This window comes from Chrysemys picta, chromosome 4 (genome assembly GCF_011386835.1).
Source record: "Chrysemys picta bellii isolate R12L10 chromosome 4, ASM1138683v2, whole genome shotgun sequence".
Classification (NCBI taxonomy): Eukaryota; Metazoa; Chordata; order Testudines; family Emydidae; genus Chrysemys; species Chrysemys picta.
The window spans coordinates 148047542-148059220 of record NC_088794.1 but is presented as its reverse complement, the minus strand read 5'-3'; positions in this window follow the sequence as shown (position 1 = coordinate 148059220).

The window sequence follows — 11679 nt, the reverse complement described above, 5'->3', positions numbered from 1 at the left end:
ATTTAAAGTTTCGTTTCCAAGCAGTTTGGTGACATCATGATCAACTTTTCCTGGGACTTAGAACTTTCCATAGAGCAGTTTTGTCTGGTCAGTTACTAACACACCGGAGACAGATTGACACAGAGTTCTGCTGTATTCCACAAAACGGGAAGAATTAGAACCTGTTAAAAATTCAGTCCCATCCCACTTTCTGGGTGCATCCACCAAGATGTCATGGACTGTCAGCAGGATTAATGCTCTCTACTGAGATTCCACTTGAACACAAAGCAAGGGTTTAAATCAGTAGAATATTTTGAATGGATTTTAAAATGTTTCAAGTAAATGTGATTGCCACTGATTTCTGCAAGCAGCATTCGTACAACTGCCAGGCAGGGAGGGAATTGGTATAGGTCTGTGGAACAATCCTGCTTGGAATTATTTCCCCAGAAGAATAAAGTTTATGGCAGTGGTTCCTAAACGACGGTCTGCAGAGGACTTATGTTGAGCTGGGTGGTCACATGGTGCTGGTGCCTCCTCCTTTCCAGGTGCTATCCTGCACTGCGAGACAACTAAAACTACATTCCGAATAGCCATTTGCCCCGTCACAAACTGCTGCCTTACCACAAGGATACAATCTGATCGCCTATGGGAGGGATAATGCAAGGGGCTCCTGAACTTTTTCATAGCTTCAACCACGTCTTCATTGAGCGATTGTCTTGTGGAGGCAGCCATCCATTCCCTCCCATAGGTCTGTTACTGCCTTGAAATTAGCCCAGATGCAGATTTCGGCTAATGCATTTTTACCAAATGGCGCCAGAGGACATTCCTTTCTGCTATTCAAAAAGGGTGGCTGGCAAAATATAATCAAATCAGACACCAATTGAATTGAATTTAATTTAATACATGCTCCAGTATTATTTCATTATTTTTTATTTTAAATGAAACAAAATACAAACATAAAATCCTACTATTACATGGGGAGGCAGTGACCCTTAGCGAGCTGGGGAGACGCTGCCTTCTTGCTTCTCTGGAAGCTTCCTGTAAACCCCCACGCGGAGTTCAACGTACATCAAATTCCAAAAACCCATCGCCTATGGGAGGGAATGGATGGCTGCCTCCACAAGACAATCTCTTTGTGAAGACATGGTCCATGCTATGAAAAAGTTTGGGCGCCCCTGGTTTATGGAATTTGAAGCATGTTTCCTTCCTGATGCAAGCAAAAACAGAAGCAGCTGTGTTAATGGTTTCAGTGTCCTATCTGAATATGAAATAAGCACTGTTTTCCCACCCGGATCAGTGTCCTAAAGAGGACTGTACAGCAGATGCCATCTTTACTACATTTCCCCTTCCCATTTGTTTAGGTCTTGCAGTGCGTTAGAAACAATTCTGCCCGATTCCCATTTCTCAATACATTGGAGGAGATCCTCAGCTGGCGTGAATTGACATCGTTCCATTGAAATCAATGGCGCTCTAGTCATGTACAACAGTTGAGGATCTGGCCTGTTATTCCTTTGGTAACCATCTGAAGTTCCAGGATTTCACAAAAAGTGCAGGGGATGTGCCATGTGGCTAGTGTTGGTTTATACTAGGGCCTGAACTCATCCCCAATTCCTGTACCGACAGCAGCCCTGGAAGGCTCACTTTACTTTCTCCAGTCGTTGCATCAGGATGTCCAAAATTTGTCACGGGTTTCCAGTTTTTGTGCAATTAGGAAAATGTTTCAGTATTTCCAGTTATCCCTTGCCCAGTATTTTCCCATTCATAGTCCTCAAGGGACATAGTAGGGCAGCTTCACTCTGCTGCTTTTGACACATGGCATTTGGGAGATGAGGAAGTGGTGTTGGGCCAAACTGTATTTGCTGCCAAAGGTAAGTAATACAGTCTGTGGTAAAGTGTGTCACTGGAACATGTCGCTGGCATACAGGTACTATGCACGTTAATGTCATTTGCCAACCCATTTGGTCAATCCCTATACCAAGGATTTGGCTCCAGGCTTGACTAGTTTGGGGATATCGCTTTGCCCAGCTCTCACATACTGTGGCGTGTCATGAACATTTTCTTTGCAGGGTAGCTGGCTCAGGATAAGTTGTTTTGGAATTATACAGCTGGAGATAATTACAAGGGCTTTTTTTATGGTCATCTGACTACTCAGAAAAGGCTTAAATTTAGAATTGTAAATGGGAAGGGGCGGGGCCTCATGGAATGGGGGCGGGGCTGGGGGCAGAGTGGGAGTCGAGCACCCACGGGAAAGAGGGGAAGTCGACACCTATGCGTGGGCCTTTTAAATGATTGAAGGTACTAGGATTAGAACTCAAGAGGCCAAGAGTGTTTTAAGTCCGGACTCTCTGTCTGGTTTCACTTTAATGAAACACAGTCAAACCATAACTTCTCTGGTAGCTACAGGTGCTCAGCACGTCTGAAGACCAGACCAGTTAGTTGGGTGCCTACATATGGATTTACATGCTAACTTTAGATACCCACATTGGAAAACATTGGCCTTAATTAGGCCCCATTTCAGGGACCCATCCCTCTTCAGGAAAGCACTTCAGCATTGATTTCACTTCAGCATCTGCTTACGGCCCAGTGATATCAATGAGACTCAGGTAGGTGCTTAAGGTTAAGAACGTCCGTCAGTGCTTTCTTGAATCACGAGTTTGGGGCAGAAGGACTGGGGGAAAGGAGACCAGATCGGAAACATATTTTTGTAAGGCGTCAATTCCAGGGGTGGGGCCCACAATTAAAAAAAAATAAGAATCGCCACGATTGGTTAAATAACTGTTTCCCCGAAAGCCTCTACAGGTGACGATCATACAAGAGGAGACAAAGTGTTTGGCCCGATGATATTATCTCCTCACTCGGCTTAGAACAGGACGAATGACTGAAACTGCTCAGCCAATGCGGCCGGGAAGCAGCGTGGAGGCCAAAGGGTCTTGAAAGATCCACAGGAGACAAGCCTTAAGGAGTCAAATCCTGCCCCGCTGGGGTGGGGAGCAGGAGACGCAACCCCACCTCTCAAACCTCCGCTCTCCAACCCTGGACCGCATTACGGGAGCAGCCATGCTTCAACCCTCCACCGGGCAGCCTGCTGGCAATAGCTGACCTGGGACCCATGAAGCCCAGCCCCAGTGTGAGGCTCCGCCCTTCAGGTCTGATTGGCGGAGTCCCAAAACAGCTGATTGGCCCGCTGGCCCTACTTAACCCAGCAGCAGGAACAGGAAGACGTTTGATCAACTGGATTCTGCCCTGAGTGCCTTGTGCTTCCTACTACCTCAGCTTGATTTCCTTGCATCTGACTCGTGGTTCTGATATCCAGTTTGTCTCCTGCCTCTGATCTCCCAGGATCCCGACTCCTGTCTTGTGCCTATGACCTCTGGCGTGGACTGCTAGGTCTGGCCCATGACCATGCTGTGACAACTGGATGATTACCTTTAAGCACCTAATTGAGTCCCACTGACATCACCGGCGTGATACAGCTCCAACTCGAGAAGAAGGCGTTTAACTCCCTAGGGGGAATTTTCCAATGCAGGGGAGGATCCAGCCCTATATTCATTCACTTTCTATATTGCCCTGTCACGACTCAGGCATCCGTCGCTCTAACCGGCTTAGAGTTGTTCTGTGCTTGTGCCCTGCGGAGTTCCAAGAGGCATTACCCACACGCTCTAGGGCACCCCGCCTTTATCCTTCTGTGGTCTCAAGGCATAACCTGGTTAATTTAGGCACCCACCCTTTCCCAGTTCCTAGGGCTGGGCATAATCTGGTTAATATAAGTACCAACCCTTACTTAGTTCCTAGGGCTCTGGGTGTCATCGGCTGTGGATTTATGGGGCCTTTTATTAGTAAGAGAGCCTTACATGGTAATAGCCTTAAGCTCTATTTATTAACAGTCACCAAAACAGAAAACACGCTAAGCAATGCTCACCACTCCCAAGAAGGCTGTCGAACTTTCTTGGTGGCCAGTCAAGATTAGATCGTCCGGAGCTCCAGCTACCTACACAGTGTGGTTGGCAGGGGTTGAGGTCTTGCAGCTCTGATCTCGGGGCTGTGCGCTGGAGTTAGGTTCCAAAGAACTTCCTTTGGGACCCCAGTTTATATAGTTAAAACTTGGGTCCTACTTCGCTAGACCCTCACCAATCATTTCTAAGGTCCTACAAAACAGTATTTTTCACCAACCCTAGCCCATTACAAAATAATTCTTTAACCAATCAGAGCCCACCACCTTAGTTGATTTAAATCTTGCAAAATGAGTTATGCAACAGACAGAAACAAACAACGAATCAGACAGAGACCATCCAGATAAACAATAGAGAAGTAGGGACTATAACAGGGGCGGCTCCAGGCACCAGCGGAGGAAGCACATGCCTGGGGCGGCACATGCTAAGGGGCAGCACTCCGTCAATTCTTGGGGCGGCACAGTCCGAGCGGCTTTTTTTTTTTTTTTGCTTCGGGCAGCAAAAATGGGAGAGCCAGCCCTGGACCATAAAGGCAAAACAATAAAGAAGTATAGATTTACCAATCACAACCACTGAGAAGTGATTCCTTGCCAGACAGAATGTTATCAAACAAAGTTAAGAACATGAGAACAGCCATACTGGGTCAGACCAAAGGTCCATCTAGCCCAGTATTCTGTCTTCCAACATTGGCCAATGCCAGGTGCCCCAGAGGGAATGAACAGAACAGGGAATCATCAAGTGATCCATCCCCTGTCGCTCATTCCCAGCTTCTGGCAAACAGAGGCTAGAGACACCATTCCTGCCCATCCTAGCTAATAGCCATTGATGGACCTATCTTCCATGAATTTATCTAGTTCTTTTTTGAACCCTGTTATAGTCTTGGCCTTCACAACATCCTCTGGCAAGGAGTTCCAGAGATTGACTGTGCGTTGTGTGAAAAAATACTTCCTTTGGTTTGTTTTAAACCTGCTGCTTATTAATTTCATTGGGTGGCCCCTAGTTCTTGTGTTGTGAGAAGGAGTAAATAACACTTCCTTATTTACTTTCGCCTCACCAGTCTTGATTCTATAGACCCTCCATCATATCCCCTCTTAGTTGTCTCTTTTCCAAGCTGAAAAGTCCCAGTCTTATTAATCTCTCCTCATACGGCAGCCGTTCCAGACCCCGAATCATTTTTGTTGTCTGTAAACATCTTAAGATCAGTTTCTTGATCTGGTGATGGTGGCTGCTAGTAGGACCAGATCTCCTTCTTAAGAGCCTGATATTACACTGTTCTGATGCAATTTAGATGCCATGTGAGGATGTGACTTTCTACTTCTTGGCTCATGGCTGCCGGTGCCCTACTGTGGCTGCTGCTGCTTACTGCAGAAAAAGGTCTCAGACCTTACAGTGGGTCTGCGCCTGAAACACAATTCATCCCGGAGAGACCCCAAGGGCAGTTTGACGCCACCATCAGCCACTGACTGCACCATAAAGGTGTGACTGAGGCCTGGGTGATTTTCATCACATGGTTCTGAACATTGGCAAAACAATGACCTCTTCAATGACACTGAAGGGAACAGTTAAAGTGGAGCAAGGAACAGTGTCTTTTTCCTACCTTCTGGATACCAAACACTGGCTTTTCCGGACACCTAGGCTACATCCTCACTACGGGGGGCGGGGGGGCGATTTAAGATACGCAAATTCAGCTACGCGAATAGCGTAGCTGAATTCGACGTATCGGAGCCGACTTACCCCGCTGTGAGGACGGCGGCAAATCGACCTCCGCGGCTCCCCCGTCCACGGCGCTTACTCCTACCTCCGCTGGTGGAGTACAAGCATCGATTCAGGGATCGATTGTCGCGTCCCGACGAGACGCGATAATTCGATCCCCGAGAGATCGATTTCTACCCGCCGATTCAGGCGGCTAGTATAGACCTGCCCTTACTCCGGCAGCGAATACTTTTTGTTTAAACCATGCAGTAGGGCCTTTTTATTTATTTTCAATGTTTCTGGAAACAAATGCAACGTGATCAGACGAAAGTTCCGAATGACTCAAGAGAGTGGTCACTTGCAAAGCGGTGCCTGAGCAAGGTTTGCCTAAAATGCTAAGGGAATCACCCGGGTTGTCTTAATTGTGGCATTCAGATGCCTTTCCTATTCCTAAGCATATGAAATAATGTCTGCGTGTTGACTCATGAATGGCGCAACCCTGCTCCCACTGAAATCAGCTGCTTTCCTGCTCTGATGTAGAATGTTTTCATGGTAGCACGGGTTGCATGAAAGTCATTTACCTTCGCCAGTGACCTGGCACCATGTGTTGGCTGCTGTTTGCTGTTGGACCACCCACTGCCCTGCCCCACACCCCTATGCCAGGCATGGAAGATGCTACTTCTTCCCATTAGCAGCCCACCTTCTACCTGAAGGTTTCTAACCGGGCTTTAACTTTTCCAAACTGAGGTCGCAAGCCACAGCTGTAGAATTATGCCAGTAAGGACTGCCTGGAGTGCAGGACGTTCTGATCCTACCCAATCACCAATGCCAGCCCCTTCCCAGCACCAGCCCACCCCGACGTGCCACCTGCACGTACAGCTGGCTCCACTGGCTTTACATCACCCAGCATTTGCTTTATATCACTTACTCTTACATTAGGGGAATTCCCCACTGTCATTCGAGGGCAGTTTTCCAACTCCTTTGTGCTGTTTGAGCAATGCAAAGCAGCCAGGACACAGTCCAAGGAACTGGCCCTGAGTTTGTATAAGGCTCATATTGTTTGTTTTTCTTCTTTCCTTTTGAGTTACGGTGTTTCTATTCTTTCTTGAAGCCATCGTAGAGGATCTAAATGGCAAGTGAACTGAATGGCAGCCTTTTATCTGATATACTTCTTGCAGCGCCCTGTATTGTTTAAAAGAGGACCCTAGAAGAGATCCCCACCCCTCATTTCTCTTTAGATTCTAGCACAATGCCCTCAAAGAAGAACTCATTAACAGATGCAGGCCGCGGGGAGGGGGGGTGGGCGGGAATTGGAGCCCTGCAGGCTTTATGCTAGACAATAATGAAGGAGATGGGTCTGTCACCACCATCACACTCCCTTTTTAGCCACAGCAATGTTGGAGGCTGTTCCAACTTAATATATTATGGGGTTCAATGAGGGTGCATTGGTGCTAGGGGCTGAAGGAAAGATGATCCCGCCCACAAAAAGCCAACTGTGTAAATATAGGAGAAAATGTGAGCTACCAATACATTGTTCCTTGTCTGGTCTATTCCCTCATCTTCCAATACAATCATTTGTAAGGCTTGAACTGCAGCCAAAATTGTACCAGTCACCTTTCAATCAAATGGACCGATCCCACCTCTTTAAAAGCAAATGTTAAACCTCTGGAGAAGTGTGAGTTACAAATGAGGGGCTCTAATCCTGCAATTGACAAGGTGCAGACAGACAGCAACTGTAACACCATTGCAAACATTTTGATTAAGAACCAGGCAAGTCTTCACAGACAACATGAGGTTAGTGACAACGATATTAAATCACGTAATGTCAGGATACTGGGGCGCTATGCAGTGTGATGGTCCAGATCTCTGTGATAACTCTCCGATTGTTTGAAATAATTTTAGGGAAGAGTATTTGAGACTCTTTGAGGATGATTAAAGCTTTCCGTATTCCATTTATATTTTCTGCCTCTTTGTGCTGAACAGGGATAATTCCTTATCATTCGATAACTGGCAAATACAAGATCAAGTCTTTGAAGTAAGGAGAAATATGGGAAATTGACCAAATTTCAGTAACAAAACTTTATATTTTTTCCTGACAGGGCTACAGCTTCACAGATGCACAGAAAGAATTGCTGATCCTAACTCGGATTTCTGAATCAGTCTGTAAAAATACATTATAACGTCTAGGAGCCCTGGGGAGTCACGGGCCAATGCCCCATTGGGCTAGGTATTGTACAAACACCAAACAAAAAGCCGGTCACTGCCCCAAAGAGCTTACAGTCTAAGTATAAGGCAAGAGATGGCTACAGATAGGAGAGTACAAGAAAACAATGAGACAACAACGCTGTCTCCTCTTCCTGCAAAGTTTAGATTGACAGTAGATGGGAAGCTTGTCTTTCTTAGGGTGATTAGTTGTGTTCCTGTAGTGCCCCAGCCACCCTTGTGTTGGGCACTGTACGTACACATAGGCAGAGATGATCTCTGCCCAAAGATCTTAGTCTAAATACACAAGATAGTTGAAGAACGGGAAGGGGAACAGAGGCAAAATTACTCATCCATGGTTGCATGGCCGGTCACTAGTAGAGGTAGGAATAGAACCCAGGTGCCCAGGTTGTTGATCTAACCACTACACCATGCTGCTTCTCTTAATTTTAACTAAGGAACCGTTTTTCTTAGGTCACATCTAAATAATGTGAGTGAAGGGCAGCCAGAACAGGGTGGGTCTAGCGAGTTCAGAGGACAAGCCGGTGGCCATCTGTCATTTCTGAGACTCAGCCAAAAATTTTGACATATAGTGGCATTTCATCGTACAGTAACGAGTGCCTCCCAGACCCACCACCTACACAAATGTATTTTTACTACATTTAGGAATGCTTGGTAGCTGTGTATTTTTCTAATAACGGTGACGCACGTAGGGCCCCAGCCATCCACTTCTTCTGTGCCCAAAATTCCCACTGAAGACAAAGGGAACATTAGACACAGCAGGAATGCAGGACCAGGGTCCTGCTGAGAAGAAATATCTCCTGTCTCCCAAAATATTTGGATGAATATGTTTCTGGACTACTTTTCCATTACCGTAAACGTCCACCGTGCAGCTGCATGCGTCTCCGAAGTACTTGGAACACTCAGTATCATAACACAGCCGGAATGTGTACTTCTGAGGACCCGTGGTTGTTGATTAATGGATAACACGATACCTTAAAAAAGACCATCTGCTCGTTTAGGGCTGCATAATGAAAAGTAAACGGGCTAATTAAATCAATCCATTTTTATTTTGGTTTAAATGCGAGGTCACCTTAAATTGTTCGTATTCTTTTAATCATCTTTTATTTTTAGACACAGCACAAAATACGCAAATATTTAACAAGGGGGAGTAATAAAAAGCAACAGCTTTGTTCTCTTGTGCCTCTCCTAGCCTTTAGAACAGAACTGCGTGCTTCCAAGCACATTTGTTCTGCCTGGTATGTTCTGCAGGGGCTTGATCCTATGATCATTGAAGTAAATGGCAAAACTCCCACTGGCTTTTGTTAGCACAGGATCAGAGTCCATTGGTGTTGACTCTAATACACCTATACAACAGGCCGGGGGCAGAGGAAGAAGGAGAGATTAAAGGGTGCACCAGAAGGCAAAGAGTGGTCCCTCAACCATTTATTTACCCAGTTATTTATAGCGAGGGCCCTACCAAATTCACAGCCATGAAAAACGCGTCATGGATCGTGAAATCTTGGTCCTGCTAGTGAAGGCAGGGGGCTGGACTCGATGACCTTTCAGGGTCTGGGACAAACAGGTTCTCAGTTTCCCCCTCTGTCTCCCCAGGGTTATTCAGATCTTCGTAACAGTTTGAGTTTGAGCCAATGAAAAAGAGAAACAACATAACGTTTTTGTCTCTCTCGTCCACGCTGCTTGACTAGCTGATCATGCCCTGCAGAGGGAGTCCATTGTTCATGTAAATCCTCAGCAGGGGTAAATAAGCGGTGGATCTGCCCTATCTTCTGTAGCAGGGCGCTGGTGCAAAAGCACCTAATTAGCCCCTGCCCGGTCGGCTCCAATCAAGGGAAGCAGAGTGGGGCTGATGGAAAAGGCCTGATGCCAGCCAGAGGATTGGCAACACCTGCTGGCCTGACAATCCAAGGGCTATAAAGGCTGAGAGAGAGGCAGGAGGCAGCAAGGGAGAAGCCAGTCAGTAGGTCAGGGAGGGAGGGAGCTGGAGGCCTTCTAGCTGAAGGCTGACTCTGCCTGTAAAGGGTGTATATTGATGAACACTGGTGGTTGGACAACCTTAAGTAAATAAAGACACGGGTGTTGCACAACCCTGAGGCCTCTCTGAGAGCAAGCGGGCCCCAGGAAGAGAGGTGGGTCGTGAACCCCGTTACACGGCCATTCTGCAAAACTGCAAAGAAGGGTCATAGATGCACTTTGTTTTCCAAACCACTTTCTTTTTCAACCTAAACCTAATACCCAATCCCCAAACAACTGGCTAAGTGATTTTCGGAGGGCCCAATCCTACATTCTTTATACAGCTGAGCTCTCAGTGTGCAAGGAATGCAGGATCAGGCCCCAGATATGCAAAATATTTATTATAGCCTATCTTCACAAGCATAAAATATATTGTCTAGTCAGGACATTAATAAGCAGAGAAGAAGTGAAAAATGTGTTCTTAAGAAAAGCATTTTCTGTTCTTCATCTAAAAGATGCTGACATGTTGTCTCACACTCCAGCTTGCTTGGCTGCGCTAAAGAATGTAGTATGTTTCCTTTATAAGAGTTTGATACTATGTTCTCGTTTGGGAGATTTCATTTTCATTATTTTCACACTGTCCTCCAAGGACAGGGATTCCACAACCTCCCTATGTAACCTGTTCCAGTGGTTAACTATCCGTATAGTTAAAAGTTTTCCGAAAATCTAACCTGAATCTCCCTTGCTACAGACTAAGTCAATTACTTGTCCTACCTCCAGTGAACATGGAAAGCAACTGATCACCATCCTCTTTATAACAACCATTTCCATATTTGTAGAGTTCTCAGATCCTCCCTTCCCCACACATCTTCTTCTCTAGATTGCACAACATTTCTCTTGCTTTCCAAACGTCTGTTGTTGTTGTTGTTTCTGCTGCTCTAATCTGGACTTTCTCCAATTTGTTCACATCTTTCTTACAGTGCAGTACTCCAAACTGAACACGGTACTGCAGCTGAGGCCTCACCAGTGCTGATATAATGCCTTATATGTAATCTACTGGTATATTTTATAGACGACTTGAAAAGAAGTCGTTATTTTCCTGCAACATTTGAAATGTAAGGCAAACCCATTATACTCCTACACTGGGTCATTACACACATTGAATCTATTGCCCCATGTTAAGTATCCTCACACCTTGTCAACTGTCTAGAATGGGCCATCTTGATTATCACTACAAAAGGTTTTTTTTCTCCTGCTGATAATAGCTCATCTTAATTAATTAGTCTCTTAGAGTTGGTATGGCAACTCCCACCTTTTCATGTTCTCTGTATGTATATATATCTTCTTACTATATATTCCATTCTATGCAACCGATGAAGTGGGCTGTAGCCCACAAAAGCTTATGCTCAAATAAATTTGTTAGTCTCTAAGGTGCCACAAGTACTCCTGTTCTTTTTTCTAAAATTTACTAAAATTGACACCCAACTTTTTAGTTTAGTTTATATATTTCTAAGGCATCTGTCACCTTGGTACCTTTTTATTTTTTGGGGTGCATTTATTTAGATGTGCAAAAAAAAGTGACAGAGCAGAAATCATTTCTTCATACTTGTTCAATTCAAAAAATGTTAGTGGACAACCTGCAAACTATAATAACTGCACCTGAGTGTGTGTGGGACTGACACGTGAATAAACTAGAAAAGCAAAATCAGTGCTAAGAAACGGCTGATGGGACTTCTCTTACACAAAGGTTTGTGACTTTTGGAGGCGTGAGGATTGGTGATGGCGGGGGAGGGGGAGCGATGATTTTGTTTTGTTTTTTAAGAACAGTACAACTGAATTTTGGGGATCCCGAAGAGTGGACAGGAAAAAAATATACCAGAAA